Source organism: Neolamprologus brichardi, chromosome 15 (genome assembly GCF_056152115.1).
Source record: "Neolamprologus brichardi isolate AB-2024 chromosome 15, ASM5615211v1, whole genome shotgun sequence".
Taxonomy (NCBI): domain Eukaryota; kingdom Metazoa; phylum Chordata; class Actinopteri; order Cichliformes; family Cichlidae; genus Neolamprologus; species Neolamprologus brichardi.
In genome coordinates this window covers 27827505-27845146 of record NC_142118.1, presented here as the reverse complement: position 1 = coordinate 27845146, position 17642 = coordinate 27827505, and positions in this window count along the sequence as shown.

Below are 17642 nucleotides of genomic sequence, written 5' to 3'. Positions count from 1 at the left end.
TTGCCTGTTAGTACTCCCTGTCTGTTTTCTTACCTGGTTCTTCCTGAACTTGTACTTTCTCTTCATGTTCTCCTCTTTCCTCCCTCCCTCTTTGGACTGACAATCATACACAAATAGAATGTATTCAATTAGATTAAAAAATATATATTATTAAGATCACTAATAAAAAAAAAGGTCCTATCTCAGTACTTTCAACCAAAAGGCAAATAACCAAACCACATGTACATCTAATAAAGGATATAAATATTGAAACACTGATCCAACATTATCCTTTATTGATGGATCATTTGATCTTACCCTTTTATTGATACAGTATCTCCCAAAACAGGCTCTGGTAAACAATAACTCTCAGCTAGGCGTCACTCACGCTAATTACCTAAAAAGTAATTTTTTTTTAAGTAATTTGGCCCGATGTGTGTAATGATGTTTGTGCTTCAATCTGGTGAGTGAATCTCTAGTGTTTTATGAGTCTGTTAATTTGCACTGTTTAGCACAATTTATAAATGGAATTTGTTAACAATCCTTGCTAGCATTAACAGTAAACTTGGCACAAAGGAAACACAACTACTTCAGTCCTCTTGAAAAGAGTTAGCGAAAGTCATATCTTTCAACTTCCTTTTCTTTATTTTGTATGCCAAGTCCTGTTGTCTTTGACAGATGACAGGGCAGGGAGCTATGCGAAGCAGGATCCTTTGACAGAAGACCACCAGGACAACCGCATTTGCTCATCTAAACTAAATAAATACATGTGGATACCTGTCATATATGGGAGTTGTAGTCTCTAAATATAGGAGTTATCTTCATGTGATCACTTTGAGAGTCAGGTTTTTCATGTGACTCACCAGGTTTAATTATGGCACCTTTAATGCTTAAATATTCACTGTAGAATGGGTAGAATGCCCATTAGGTAATTTGGCCCAGCATCTAGAGTTAAACTTAACTTAGACTTTATTTTCCAGGAAATCATCTAGAACAACTAAACTGGCAATCTTTTAATTGCTTAGCATTTGAACACCAACCCTAACCCTAGAAGGACCACTAAGATTTGGTGTATGTTATGTTCACATTTGATGACTGACACAATATTCTTTGTTGTTATTGTGGTGAAATGGGACATACTGATTTTTATTCTAATTAATATATATATATATTAGAATAAAAATCATATATATATATATATATATTAGGGGTGCAACGATACCCGTATTGATATTGAACCGTTCGATACAGTGCTTTCGGTTCGGTACGCATATGTATCGAACAATACAAAATTTTTAATTTATTTGATCAACTTTCCTTCTGACGGTGCTGTCTGTGTTGAGCGCTCAGTGGATCTGCGCTCGACAGTGCAGCCTAGGCGCAGTAGTCGAACGCAGATTCACTGAGCACACTGCAAGCTAGCGAGACAGAAGTTAAGCTCACCTTGCAACATGGCAAATTGAACCTCCCCTACCCTCATTCAGATGTGGCGTTTGGAACTATTTTGGTTTTCATGTGAAGTATGACCCTGAAGGTAAGCGCGTCATGGACTAAAGTAAAACAGTATGTTGGATGTGCCAGCAATGCTCAATTACATGGGTGGGAACTAGTGTGTTAGCGCAGTTAGCTCGTTAACGTGTTGGCCGTCCAGCCCCACGCATGGGGCGATCCGCGGTAGCTCGTTAACGGAGATTTGCCGTGTTGTGGCATTAACGTCATTTCAACGAGATTTACGCTGACAGCACTAGTGGGAACACAACAAATATGACTGCACATTTACACCAACATCATCCTAGTGCAAAGACAAGTGGAAGCAGACAAAAACAACAAGCAGGCATGCTACAAACTTTACCCGAGTCATTTAGACAGCCGTTAGCACGTGATTCTCCTTATGGGGACCTGATATGTTTAATATGCTGCTGAGAGTATAGCCCAGAAGCAGCGTATAATATAGCTTTTATTTTGGAAAGAGCCATTTCTCTGTAATAAACTCTCTTTTCCAAAGATGAGTGATTCCTCAATCAGATACAGGGCTCACAAAATCGCTAGCCCGACATCCCGGGGCTAGCGATTTTTCCAGTCGGGCTACCAAAATCTATCTCTGCCCTGCCCGTCGGGCTATCGTAGGAAGGAAAAGTCTAGGTCAATGCTTTTGCATTCTTTCGGAAATGTAGCTGGGTAATTATGTCATTGGCATCGGTGAGCCACTGTCAACATGTGACATATTGAAATCGCGTTTGAATTTGCACTTGTTTTTTGCTTTCACTTTGCAATCGCATGAACTGTGTATAGAGAGTGACAGCACTGAGTGGTGAGTGATGATAATTTGCGCACCAATTCCTCTGACATCGTTTTATCAATCGTTAGCTTACTATGCAAACATGACAAGTGAAATCTCCCGCAGCTTAAACATGTGAGAGGTTGATCGCGCAGAGAATCGCTGAGCGTTATGTGAATGTGTGTGTAAAAGCAGCAGGATATATATTTTAGTTCTGCTGAGCCAAATAAGACAGGTCAGGGTGAAGAAGTGACAGCCAAAGAAAAGCTTACCATAAAACGGAAAAGTTATGACAAATCAGACTATAAGGCAAAAAGAAAGTGCAGCTTTATGGTTTCATGGACAAAAGAATTTCTGTGGCTGCAATATGACGAGCTAAATAACCAGGGCTGCACATAAGTGGTCCACAGGTGTGCATTTGCTGTCAAAATAAAAAACGTGCACAAGATAAGAAGTTGCAATGCGTGTTTGCGTACATAAGATTTTCAGGAGGAGGACAGACATTTGTTTAGAACTCCACCTCCAAAGAAATGTCAGGAGTCCGAACCACAAAAGAAGCGCGTATTCTCGGAAAAGTGGTTGCAGGAGGTGAGCTGGCTTCAAACAAATGATGAACACACAGAGATTTGGTGCAGAATGTGCCGTGAAAATTTAATAAATGACAAATTAAAAAGGCATGAACATTTTTTTTGTATCGAAAAAATATCGAACCGTGACACCAAAGTATCGAACCGAACCGTGAATTTTGTACCCCCATGCATATATATATATATATATATATATATATACACACACATATATATATATATATATATATATATATGTATATATATATATATATATACATATATATATATACACAAATTTCTGCAGACCATAAAAGCAGCTCCTGCTATTACCAAGAAGATAGGTAAGATCAATGTGTGACATTATCAGACTGCTATTACTCTCTGTCTTTGGACTAGCTGTTGTGAGCAGATGTGAAATTAATGTTTGAGATAAAGACTACACAGTGGGCTCAGAACTAATGCACTAAATCCACCAAAGAGCAGGTTCACAAGAGAAGAAAAATGTCTTTGATGTTGCAGTAAACGCATTAACAATTTCCCACTTCTACTACAAGGTAATTGGAGTGTTGGTTTGCTGAGCTGTAACTTTCAGTTGAAGGTTTTATTGTAATTGATTTTTTCTTTTTTTTTCTAATAAAAGGTTTTTTTTACAGTGGTTAGTGCTTCACACGCATACAAGGCATAATTAATTTCCCGTTATCAGTCCAGTGAATGGCTGCTATCAGCTGGTGTCATATGTAGGCGGTCTCCTCCTCTAACTAGCAGGCTGAGTAGGCAGTTATCATCTCATTTAATTGCAGTTGCTGAACAGATTTAATGTCAACAAAGGAGACAGCCACAGCAAAGAGCGTTCGAGGAGTATGCTCATTCTTCTTCTATCTCAATATCACTGGGGTATCCATGACAGCTCTCTTTTGGAAAGAGGTGTGGGCAGCTGTTCATTTTATTTTAAAGCTACAAAAATGGAAACCGTTGGCATATGGGCATGGCAGAACAAATGATGTGTACAACATTTTAAGATGTATGCTGAAAAACATTATGCGGATGTGTGAGTGTTGTGGGTTGGCTCATGAACTGACAGAGGAAACGGAACGTTACACATGGGAACAAAATTAAAACATCTAGGGGCTACAACCAAATGACAAATGTGATTGAGTATGACGGCATGATGTTGAATATGATGTTGCAGTTGTGATTTGTGAATAGGCTCAAAGAATCCTAAATGAAATCCACAAAGGAACTGTACAACAAAGAAAGAGGGGTTTTAAATGAAAGTCAACAGATGCTGTGACTTCAACCACAGTAGCTCACATTATGGTCTCTGTGCAACATCATACGTTACCCTGTTCCCCACATAAGACAGTTTCTGCATGGAGGTGTTTCTCAAGATTATGTCGACTCCAAGTTGTCTAGCTGAACTGACATTATAAACCACAAATTTATAAAAAAAAATGGCAACACAAACAACAAAAATCCCCTGTAAAAACTGACAATGAACACCAAAAACTGAGACAATATTTGGTCCAGTGAGACAAAGGAGACAAAGGAGACACAGCCAAATGGCACATACTACCACAAAACCACACAAAGTTACACTCTGTCCCTTTAGGAGCATTAATCCATGAAGCGAAATGAAATATAACCTGGTCTTAATCTTGCTATCACCCTCGATTAAAATTCATCATCCGAGCAACTATGATTAATTTCTGAGGGTGCCACTGCTCCCTGTGTTATAGCACTGATAAGGCTGCTGAGATACTCACAGGCTTCTGCTTCAGCCTTATCTTATTTAGCTGGAGGCTGTGTGACACAGCTTCTCTGAAAAAGAACACAGCCGATGCAAAAAGCCTTGAGAGCATCATTTAAAATGCAGCAGATGGTGCGTAGTGATGCAACAGCAGCTGAACTGAAGATGTTTGGGGTTTGGAACTAACTAGATGTACAATGATGCATTCTCACTGCCCTGAAGAGTGCACAGAAACAATTTTTTCCCTCTTTCAAACAAAACTTTGAATATCCTCCACTAAAACCATGTTCTGTCACCATAACCCAGGGTTTTAAATATGTTGACGTCAGTGTTGTTTTGCCAGATCTTACCGTTACCCAAAAGATGTCTTCTCTGTGTTGTTGCCTTTAAATTGGACCAGTATTTTCCATAGAGAAACACTAATTTTACCACAGAGATCTTCAAAGTCTGCACTAAAGGGTTGAAGGAGTGATGCTAGCGTGAGCTAATTGCAGGTTTATTAGTCAGAAGACCTCAGTTTATGACCCTTTAAAAAAAATTTTGTTGTTATGCATTTAGTTCCGTTTTTTTGTTCTTGCTTTTTACATTCACTTTCAGTTACTGGTTGGTGTTTTGGCACTTAAAAGAAGAAGCAGTCATGTGAAAATAGCATTTTCTATGCCTTCGTAATGAGAACAGCCTGGAAATTTACAAGAAAAGTGACTCATGTTAAAATGCCCTGTTTTACAAAAATCAAAAAGCATTTTTACAGCCTACTACAAAGGGTTTTTTTGGTTGTTGTTTATTTTATAACTAATTTTTCCCTGGCAACTTGCTGTTGGGTTTAGCAATTTAATTCACAGTGACTGTCAGCAACGTTCAGCAACCAGTGGCAACCAGTTGGGGAGTACTCATTTTCCACTAGTAACTAGTGGTTGCCAGGTTACAGCCAAATGGTTACTAGGTCTGTGTGACTGGGCCAAATGTAGACTGACTAGTCAATAAGACAAACAAAAAAGTAATTTACCATTCAAGTAGGATTGTTAACTGACACAGAGGAGCACTGGTAATAGTAAGTAGTTTTTTAGTTTTAGTAGAAATATTACTAGGTACAAGTTTGTTGTTGCTGGATATTTCTAAGGACGTGTCCCTGATCTTGCATGAAATGACTTTCAGACTGCCATTTGAGTTCTGTGGAACAACAGTAATATTCTTCCTGTTCTCCAAATTGTAATTGCTTTCAATTTCTGAATGTATTTAATATCAGCCTAAATATGAAGAGGAACAAAACAAAGAAGGGTATGGCCATAAAATAAAGGCAAGTATAGCAATACACCTGGGGATATATTAAACAAATACTTTTGAAATCTCAGCTAAGGGCATATCATACAGTAGGTGCGCGATGCTACTCGCTGGCTACCTAAGCTAATCCACAAAATACCTATCAATCAAAAAGCTTTCTTGCTTCCAGTCACTTACGCATAATGACGATTAGATGTGAACTTTATGATTGGAACAGTCTTGATGAAAACATGCAGTCTGTGGATGTCAGTCAGGCTGTTGTGTCCTGCTGAGGTTGTTAATATTTACACGCTTGGAACCATGTGGAGCTGGGTATAAGCTAATCTAAAGGTCTTCCTCCAACACCGGAGATACACACTGAGAGCAAAATGGAGATCCTGCTGAGACACGTTCAGCACACACACACACACACACACACACACACACACACACACACACACACACACTGACACATGGACACATGCATAATCCCAGTGGAAGTAAGGTAAATAGGTGTCATGTTGAGATATTGAAACATGAATCTTTCCCTCTGTCATTTAACCAATTGAAACCTTTTTACTTCAGCCAGTATAACTTTCTTATTTAAAATTATTGTAAACGTTCTGTAACGTGTGTGCAGACACACTGAAGCTGAAATGTCTTTGGAAGCTATTGTTTCAAACTGAATTTGACTTTGTAGCAAAACATTGTTCTTGTTACATGAATTTTGAAGACCCTTTGTTATCCATTATACTCATGTCTTGTTCTATAATGTTTTATGGACTGTTTCCTTTTTATTATATAACAATGTAGCTATTCTAAGTAACCTGTAATATGTACCACTGACATCTTTTATGGACATCTTCTATCTCATATATTTCTCTTATTCCTGGGTCATAATATCACTTTTAAAAGGAGTGACTGATTCCTCTGACCTTACCATTTTGTATTCTTCTGTCCAGTTCATGGATCTTATAGGTCCTACCATAAACTGCAAAAACTAGAAGATGGTATTACTAGTCCACTTATTATATTATTTTCCATGCAACTTGTGAATATGTCATCCATGAGAGTGGCACAGTACAATTTTTGGTAATTTTAGGGTATAAGCTCATAAGGTATATTATGTTTGGACTATTTAATATATTTTGATATAGTGTTTACCAGGGTTTGGTCTTTTGGTCTTTTTTTTCTGTCATTTAATGGTCGGGCATTGCGCAGCTACAAGCATTTCACCCCCATGTCATACTGTGTATGGTTGTGTGTGTGTGACAAATAAAATTTGAATTTGAATTTGAATTTGTGTTTCTAGCGTCCTCGGTTCTTTAGTTTTTTGTGATTCTCAGTTCTTAGGTTTTGTTCTTTTGCCTTTCATGCTTAGTTACTCTTGTCTCCATGTTTCATGTCACTCTAGTAGTTATGTTCCTTATGTCTCCCCAGTCACTGTGTTAAGTTTGCGTGGCTGAAGTCTGAGTTTCGGTCTGTCTGTTTCCTGTTTTATTATGATAGTCCTTGTCCCATGTGCAGCGTATCTAGTTTTGCTTCGCCTTTTTGTCTTGATGTCTAATTAGTCCCAGCTGTGTTTCCCTCCTGTTTCTCACTCCCTCCTTACTGCCTGTGTATTTAAGCCCTGTGCTTTCCTCTCTTTGTTGGTAGTCTGTCTGCATTTCTTCCACTTGTTAGTCCCTGCAGTTCAGCTGTGTTTCAGGCTGTACCTTGTCGTTTGTTTTCCAGTTCTGTGTTCTCTGTCTCAGGTTTTTATGTTTTGTGTTCTGGGTTTCTCATCCCAGGGTTTTTGTTCCTTTGAATCTTTTTTAGTTTCTCACAGTTTAGGTTTTACTTTAGTCTAGTCACTGCCCTGTTCTCGGGCATTGATTTCCATGGGTTTGGAAGTGCTGAAAGAAAGAGGACAGGCTGGTAGTGGAGGAATACATTTCCAGGGAGAATGAACCAGCTCGGCTTTGGCAGGTAAGTTGATATGTGGCCAGGGCCGACTCTTCAAACAAACTGGGAATACTCAAATATCAGATGGCAAAAATGTTGGAACAGGATATGCAAACCAATGCAGAAAAAGCATGGAAGAGCCTTATTTCCACACTATATGGAGACAAGGTGGTTCTTAAGCACCCTAGGGGTGATTAACAGAATGAGGGTCGGGAGATGGTGGCAGATGAGCTGGGTTGGGTAGATATGGCTAACAAAAAATACAAAAACAAACACATACAAAACTATGAGGGAAGCAGATTTTTAACGCCATTGACTTCCTCAGCTGTTGTCCCTGTTGGCTACGGGGTGGCTGTAGCTCAGGTGGTAGAGCAGGTCATCTACTGATCGGAAGGTTGGTGGTTCGATCCCTGGCTTCCCCAGTCTGCATGCCAAATATCCTTGGGCAAGATACTAACCCCAAATTGCTCTCCGATGCATCCATCGGAGTATGAATGTGTGTGTGAATGTTACCTTAGAAAGCACTTAGAAAAATGTGCTTGTGCGAATGGGTGTGAATGGGTGAATGTAAAAGTTGTGTACAGCGCTTTGAGTGCTCAGAAAGAGTAGAAAAGCGCTATATAAGAACCAGTCCATTTACCATTTACATTTAACCCAGGTTCACCAGTGTGCAAGCTCAGATAGCTGTTTACTGGTCAGCTGTTACGTTCTGCCAGCCAGTTCAGCTGTTGGTCAAGCAGCTTGTTGGCTAATCATTAATTGCCTCTAAAATTCTAGCTTGTGTGACTTTAAGAACAGGGACCAACATTTTTGAAGTTTTAAAATGACATTGGAGTTTTGAAAAATCAAAGCTTCAGACCAGGTGAGTCCGCGGTGGAGAGTGGGCAGGCAGGTAAGTAACTGTAGGTATTTCCCCAGGCACATTACGACCAGCTTGAGAATGCAGGTAAGTTAAAGAAACTGTCTTTTCACAGAGGAGTTTCGTGCCCTCTAAACATTCAACAATGGAAAATTCATAACACATTGGTCAAGAGAGAACACAAGTGAGCCCAATTACCACCATTGAGGGGGAATGACAAAATCAGCATTTAGTGTTTAGGCCTCAGGGTGGACTTTAGGATTGTGCTTTGCACTCCATCTTCTGAAGCCTTATTTGACAGCAATGTTTGACTGTAACATTGGACTGGAAGCCCTTTTATGGAAAAGATTTTTATATTTTCCAGACCGGAAGCTACAACAAGGAATTGATTCATTCATTCAATTCACGGCTGGAAGAAGAAAAAAACATCACCTTAATTTTATAATCACAGTATTGTCATTTTATAATGAGGGTATATGTTGCGGGGATATTGCTACATTACACACTTACATGTGTCTTGGCTGAAGTTACATGGTAACAGAATTTGGGGGAAAAAAATAAAACATAACCAGCTTTTGAAATGTGACTCTGTGATCCCAACATATTGCTCTTTCTGCACTTCAGGCACACATCTAACCATTACATGGTTACAAGCTGCAGGGCTTCTGCAGCATGGCTAACACAAAGAAAATGCTTCTGTTTTGGGCAAACCAGCTTTTGAAATCACTGTGTGATTCCACCATTGTTACACCTCTGATACACTGAAGTCCCCCCCAACACACACAGAATTAAATCTATGCCTGTGAGAACAAAAAGGTTTGGAAAGTCGACACAGTCATTATTGACCTCTGGTCAACAGGCAGCTTTTTCCAAAGAGCAGGACCACTGTAACTGAAACTCTAGGTTTTCTAATATATTGCCAATATTTCCAGATGACTGGGGGCTCCCCGAGCCTAGTTTTGCCAAATTACCTGGAACCTTAACAGATCTATTAAAAAAACAACAAGTTGTCCAGTTTAATTTAGTAACTTGGTGCTTGTGTAGAAAATAAACCGATGCAACATCCAGCAAGTAAACTCTAAAATGAAAATGAACTGCAGTCATTTCTATTGTTTCAAATTGCTACACTGTTTTTTTTCTTTACTGTATCATTTACATAAACTAAAAGGCATATAAGGGGGGGGGGGGGGGGATTTGCTGACCTTGTGGCTGGTAGATGACCCGCTCTACCTCCTGAGCTGAACAAGCGGCCACTGTTTTTACTTAGGCATGCATTAAAAAAGAAAAGTCAATAATTGATGTAATGACTAATAATAATGTATTTGGATAATTGTTGTCCTTTTAGAATTATATTTTATATTCAAAGCATTCAAACTGTGGTAGTGTGTGGGCCAACATCAAGCTATCAGTCTGAGTCATGGTGTAATAAGTAAGAGCAAAAGAGTGTTTACAGAGGTTACTCCCACCTGAAAAAAAAAAGTATAAAACTTGTTTACACACACACACGCACACAATAAGAGAGAGATTTATGTGAATGAAAGCATGGAGATATTTTATTTATTTATTGCTAGTGGGGGATTTTTTTTGGTCGTTCTTTTTAAACCACACAAGCAGAGTTGTTTTTCTTTGTGCACTTGCTTTGACTCCAGCTACTGAGGACTGTTGTATTTACTTAGCAACTGAATAATAAAAGCAAACACGTGCCATCCAGCAGCTCAGTGTGACTTCTTAATCTGTCCCTTTTTTCAACAAACAGGAGAAGCCACAAGAACAACAACCTTACAAACTTTACAATTTTCTACAGTGTTGAAAAAAAAACATCTAATTTTTATTCACTACATAAATCCGTGTAATTCTTTATAATAACCATCCTTTGCAACCATAGACTGTAAAAGTAAATGGAGCTTCTGAGACTTAAACGTGATACTGGTGGTCAAGTGCCCTAAATCTTTCTAATGTCCTGCAGGGAGTGACTCCTCTGGTTGCAAAAGGAAGTGTGGTTCTAAGTTGGGTTTTTTTTTGGTTTGTTTGTTTTTACAGGCCTCAAGACCTATTTTCAGGTCTTTTGTAAATTGTCTCATTTACAAGCAGCATTAGAGTGGGCCTACTTTGTGAGTGACAAGTTGGTATCCTCTGAGCGTGGAGTGTACCTCATATTCTCAGTCAGATCCCTTACTTGACACACCAACAGAGAAATGCTCAGCTTGAAGCTTCAAAACTATGATAACTATCATAAGCTAACAGGTTACATCACTGTAGCTGCATTTATCTTGTATAGACAGTCTTGTTGAATTAACCCTAGCAACAACAAGGCCATGTAAACCATAGCTTATGTTTATTCATTTCAGAGTTATAAGACAAAAATTTAAGAAAAGAAAAGACAAGAAAAAGTTTGCCTTATTAGATTTATTTAGCCTTTGAAAAAATGTCTAGGTAGACTTGTACAGATGTTTCTGCACACTATCACAGGCTGGTTGAGCCTGTCAGTGTACACTATCCCACCCTGCACCTTTCATCCCGTTGGATAGTTTCTGGGGCATCTTTGCACCATCCGTAACATGGGTCCTGTATACATCTGGTGCTTAGGGCGTATGCTGCTGTGATCAGACCCCCAACTGGTGGATTACCCCCAACCAGTCATGGCAGATGCCTGAGCCTGGTTGCACTGAGGGGTTCTTCCTTCCATTGTCACCAAGTGCTTGCTCATTTAGTTATTGGGGTTTTCTCTCTATAATTGCAGAGTCTTTACCTTACAATATAAAGTACTTTGAAGGGATTTTTGTGATTTGGTGCTACATATATACAATTGAATTGAATTATGCTGTCTTTTAGACTGGCCTTTTCTAGTCACTGGTAGTCCAAGGAGCTTGGAAAGAAAAGCTGTTTTCACACTTTGGGTCATGTGAGTAGGTAGAGGATCATTAAGGGGTCCATCATCCATCTCAGGGGGGATACTCCCACAGGGCTTAAATTTGGGACTCTCCACCATTTGACCGTGGAACTGAAGAAGCTTCTCGGATGAGAGGTGAAACATCTTCAAGCCACTTAAAGAAGTCCAGACGTTTTTCTTTCCAAGCTCCTTAGACTACAATGACCTGGATGACTGAGAACCTTCATAGACATATCTAGTCACTGGTAGGATTTCTTGTCTTTAGAAGCTGACAGCTTGTCTTGGAGGCCTATCTTCCTGATCCATTGATGGATGCACAGATATTTATATACTGTGTGTGCACGTGTACGCTCACCACAATAAATCTACATGCGTTACTGGTGTTAAAAACTAATAAAGGAGTCTGTTTGATAACTAATGCAAAGCACAACCTCATGTTTAAAGGTGTTTTTTTCCCCCCTGTGAAATTTAAGAGAAACAGAATCTGTAACAGTAGCATAGAAATGTAGAATAAGCATGAACAGTTTTAGCACTACTCTATGGAACTATAACATATCTTAGGCACAGCAGGGAGCTGACATGAACAACCTCAACCTTACGCTTATGGCCGCTGAGCAGCTTAACAGTAGGTTAAGAGTCTCAGCTGCAGCTGAGGGAGGACCGCTTCACGCTGCCCGCCCAGATTATTAATAGGGTTCTGAGATATCTTATGGTATTACAGCTTGAGAAAATATCTAATTATTGAAGTGTAATTCCTTCACAGCAACAATGCTTGCTTAATTGAATGTGTCAGTGGTGCCAGAAGATGAAGTAGGTTGTGAAAGACTGCTGAGGGTAAGGTGCCGCAATAGCTTCCAGCAAACCATTGGGTCGAGTGGCAGAAGGGAGGTCGCTGACTGTGACGCATTACCCAAACACAAAGACACAATTCAATACTCGAGGGCTGGGAAATTGATCGGCAACTCTCTCAGAGGAGGCTTTGTTCCCGGCTCCATTGTATTAAATGACAGAGAAAATACGAGAAAATGATAGGAAAGAGAGAAAAAAGGGCTAGGCAGGATTGAATAGCAGGGAAGAGAGAGAGATAGGCAGAGGAAAAGGACAAAATTTAGAAAGTGAGAAATGTCTGAGGTGAGATAAATAAAAGAAACTTGGAAACAAAGCGGTTAAGGTACTGCTCAATAGTAGTTTGTGTATGGTAAGTTTGTGTATTAAGATACGATCAGTTCATAAGTAGAACAAATGGCTATCTCATGATATCCTCAACAAGATAACTGAAATTATGGCCCTGAAGTCCTGAGAACGATACCTTAAGTCTTTATTTGTGACTATGGCTCAGACAGCTGACATTAAAGTCACATAGCAAGTGTTTATTGTGACTGAAAACTTGGAGCGGGAAGAATTATTTCTGAGGTTTTATAAGACAAAAAAAAAATGACTGACCTGCTCCATAAATTTCAGTGTCTCGTGACAGTGTCAGACATGGTGGTAATGGACTTTTGTTGTAGTTTGTACTTGAAATTATTTGTGTTGGCATTTTCACTAAATAATCTGTTGACATTTCTTATCACGTTCAAGTTATGTGGTGCCTCATAAGTTAAAATGTTCATGTTCAATCAGATCTGTTGGCTAGTGAACATCTTTGGAGCTGTGGAGTAGGTGGGTTTGGGAGCATGAATTCAGAACCCACTGGCAGAAACATGTTGTGCTATTTGCTGAACAAGTTGTTGCCACCTGTCAGTAGTATGATGTTGCTGCAATATTATGATGAACTGAGCTGACGGTAATACCGCACTCTTATTTATCTTATGTGTCAGCTGAGCTTGCATAATGCCATCAAGGTTTAGGTGGCCCATTTAAACTAAAGTTTCAAACTCGGTTGCATAATATATTTTTAAGGCTGTAAAAATAGCCACACCACCACTGATTGATGTCACCTTTTAAATGATGGTGGCATGGATCCAAGCTTAAAGCCTATAAAAACAGAAAAATAATAATCCTGGATCTGAATACTTCAGCATGGGGTGTACTAGTCAGATGTCAAACCACCTCAACTGGTTCATTTTGGGTAGTGGCTCTGACTTGAGTCTCTCTCAAATGAATGAACGTATTATACCTATTGCTAAGGGAGGAAATTCATTTCTACAGTTTTCATCGACAATCACATTCTTCCCAGTAACTATCCAGAGCCCGTGACCATGGGTCACCTAATGAAGCCAACAAAACCACATCATCCACAAAAGGCACAAAGACACTGAATTGTAAACATTGTACCACTTTCCTGTGCCTAGAAATTCTGTCCATCAAAAAACATGAATAAATAAGTTGCCCTTTGCTATAAGTTCAGCAGCGTATAGAAACAGGTTATAGGCTGCTGAAACTATAGCAACAGACCTTGTTGCTATATAAGGGGACTTCCCATGATGTTCACCATTTGCCACTACTGCACATCATTAACTCTATAATCTAGTATACACTCTTCCAGTTTGTGTTTTGTCCAGTTTGTTGACTTGGTGAAACACACAGAGATGAACTAAATGATATTATGTGGTTTTGCCATGGTCTGGGTGAGCTCCAGTGTTTTCCTGTGCCCTCCCTGTGTTCCCCGGTATTCGCCCTGGGTGGAGCTCTCATCATGCCACCTGGTCAGCTCACCTATTCCTGATCCACAAGGTGACAGTATTCAAGATCATCGTCCCCATCTCTCTTTCGCCAGTTTGACAGCTAACCTTATGCTGGTATCAGGCCACCTCGTTTCATGTTCCTTATGAAAGACTCCTACTTACCTTATCTTCTCTGTGCTTCTAGTCACCACATTTCTCCATCACTCTACTACAAGCAGCTCAGGATTTTCTGGACGCTGATCTCCACGACAAGGCATCGCTTTGTTGCCGCACCCCTTAGGTTTGCATTGTTCATCATCTCCACCTCTGCCCACAGTTTAGACCCGCTCTCCTCGTGCCAAGAATCCCTCCTTTTTGTTGCCATTATTTCCTGTGGTCCAGTAAAATAAACTCGTTGAAACCTTACCATTACATCCTGTGCTTGAATCTGCTTCGGGTCCAAGTTCTCGCACTAACCTCTGGGTTCCCGTGACAGGTTTAAGAGGTGTTTACGATAAGAAGGGTCCAAGCTTTGTTGTCATCTAGTGTTATCTGAAAAAGTGTGTGTATACATATGTGTGTATTTGTCTGTGCACGTGTATGCAGGCATAAGTCTGAATGTTCTTGTTATTTTAGACAACCCAGAGGTGAGGTACTTCACACTCAGGCTGCCCAACAATGTGACATGTACACTAGTGTGCCTGGAGATGTATATACCTGTTTGTACTATACATATCAGTCTAGAACTACACACAAGCATGAACACACATACTGTATATATGATCTTTCATTGTCTTCACTGGAACTGAGCCAAACACTCAATAAACACTTTGATCAGATGATGGATGAAGCAGTACTTAAGAAGAGTTCTGTTCACAGTTGTAACTATATAGGAAATTCTCTCCTAATAATGGTGAATCACTAACAACACTGTAGCCATACAAAGTGTGGCTTATAAAGCTTGGCACACACCCAGCAAAGCACACTTCTAATAATACATGCGCTTCTCATGGAAAATCATAATAGTGTCCTGTGTGGGCGTGTGTGAATGTGTATGAATTTGTGTTTGAGGAATTTATAAATAAAGAATCTAATCCAACTGGCAACTTTAATTTAAATAGGATGAAAACCGACTGTTATTACATTAACTGGAATCAACATCATCAACCACGTAAATCAAATTAGTGTACCTTTTATTCAACTCTCTTTATTGAACACTCTTTATAGGAACAAACGTGTACGTCCTGTAATATTTTTAGTTAGCTCTGATCAGTCAATGTCATCAGACTAAGAATTTTTGGTTTTTCAGGAAACATACGCTAATAGTTAACCTCTTAAAATCCAGGCTTGGATTGGGTTTGCATTTTTGCCATATGCTAAAAAAAAAAAAAAAGAAAAGTTAATGACATTAGAAGATGTAAGTTCTCAAATCATGTCTCTTACATGCACTAGTGTGACACAAAGGACCAACACGTACACACTGTTTTATTTTCAGCTTTTCCAAATTTGCTCTCTGCAGCTTTTCAGCTTTGTTCCTGGCGCCACTCTCTCCCCCAATCCCAGATGGCCACTGAAATAGCATGAATGATCACCAAATCAGTCCCAGCTCCTCTGCCAGCCTCCTGGCACTGCCCCCCGGACCCTACTGCACTACCAGTCCTCTGCAGCAAAGCCATAGACCACACCCATGCCACATACCTCCACCGCCCAACTATGGCCGGGAAGTAATCCAGCCTAGCCTACTCCCCTTGCCCCGACCTGGGAGGGGAAATCAGCCACGACCATTTGCGCTACTGGCCTATGGACCACCTTGAACTTAATGTGACAAAATGGTACAAACTGTACAGAGTGGTGAAGTCCGGAGATTGAGGTGATATACCTGTGTGGCCCCTCCCCTATCCTGACCACTTCATAATTGACATCCCCCACTGACCTAGTGACCATTTCATAATTGACATCCCCCACTCACCAAGTGACCACGAAGTGTCCTTGCTACTTGGTGAGTAAATTTGACCCAGAAGAAAAGAGTTATACAATCACTTTGTCTCCCAATGAAAACTGAATGAGCCTAGCCCCTCTATTGTACTGGCGACATTCCGGGACCTGGAGCTAATTCTGTCTTGATAACCTCCCCAATTTGTGTAATGTTTCTCTCAGGTCCAGAATGTACTGAATTTCATTTTTAGCTGGGCTTGGACCTTCTCACAGTTGTCTTCAATTATGCTGGGGCACATCCCACACTGAATATACAGAGGATCTAACCAGTGATCCCAATTGCTACATCCTGGTGAATGAGCTTATGAATCATGGACTTTAAAGTCTTTAAAGTCCATGATTCTTTAAAGACTTTAACCCTCTACAGCATAGCGTTGCCTTGAGGCAACAAACCACATTTTCATGCCTTACACTGGCCCTTCAAAAAAAACCAACTTTTTTTTTTTCAAATAATGCTACCAGACACATCTCTTTACAATAAAATGATGAGTTGAAGGTGGTGTGACTTTCATTTTGGTGGGGGAGGACCCCTTTCTGCAAGCTGCACTACATGAGGGACATCTCCATTAGGAGGCAAGATAAAGATCACTATTTTACATGTTTATAGTGAAATAAATGTATATTAAAAAATACTTGTATGTGCATGAATATGTTAAGAAGCATATTTGATTGTTTGTTCTACTTTTGTAAATTTATTAATACAGTAAAACTGTTAATTTTCATTCGTTGCCTCAAGGCAACACTGCGCAGTTAGCCCAATTTTTTTCAGGCAATATAATGCATTTGCATATGAGTGTAGAGATGTGTTTGTGTGCATTTATATGATCATAGTCAATGTTTTTTACTTTACAATCTACTCATAATTACAGGACATGGATGTAAAAACCTTTTATGCAAGGAAACCAAGGGAATGTGCACTTTCTGTCCTCAGAAAGTGAGGACAGTGAGCTTTCAGGGAGTGACATTGAAGTAGAGGAGTGGATCCCTGAATGAGGTTTGGGGGATACTTAGGAGCTCAGGGGTCAGTTGGTAAAGTAACTGTGTCTGTGTGTGTGTTAGTGCCCACATAGCAAGCAGGTCTGGCCAGGATCTGGTATCAAGTCGGCACTGCTGGCCGACTTCTGGCATGATAAGACGTATGTCATCAGGCCTGGCATAGATGGCACTGTCTATGTGATGGCATGCCATATCTGTCTTGATTGTGGCTTGGTCTACAGAAAAAAGGTCTGGCCCAGATCTGGCATCAAGCTGGCACTTCTGACTGTGTATGCCAACCAGATGTGTGCCAGGTCTGGCAATGACGCCACTGTTTATGCGATTGTGAGGGCACATACTTATAACTTGTGGGAAACTGCCATGTAGGGCCTTTATCAGCCTGTCTGAATAAGCCAGGAGGAAGTGATGTATTGAGGAGAGGACGGGCACGCGTGGTTGGAAACGAGCGGGGTGCAGTACGGCGCGCGCGCGTGACTTTACAGCCGAAGACACCAGGAAAATCCCGCGGCCAGAAAAAAACCC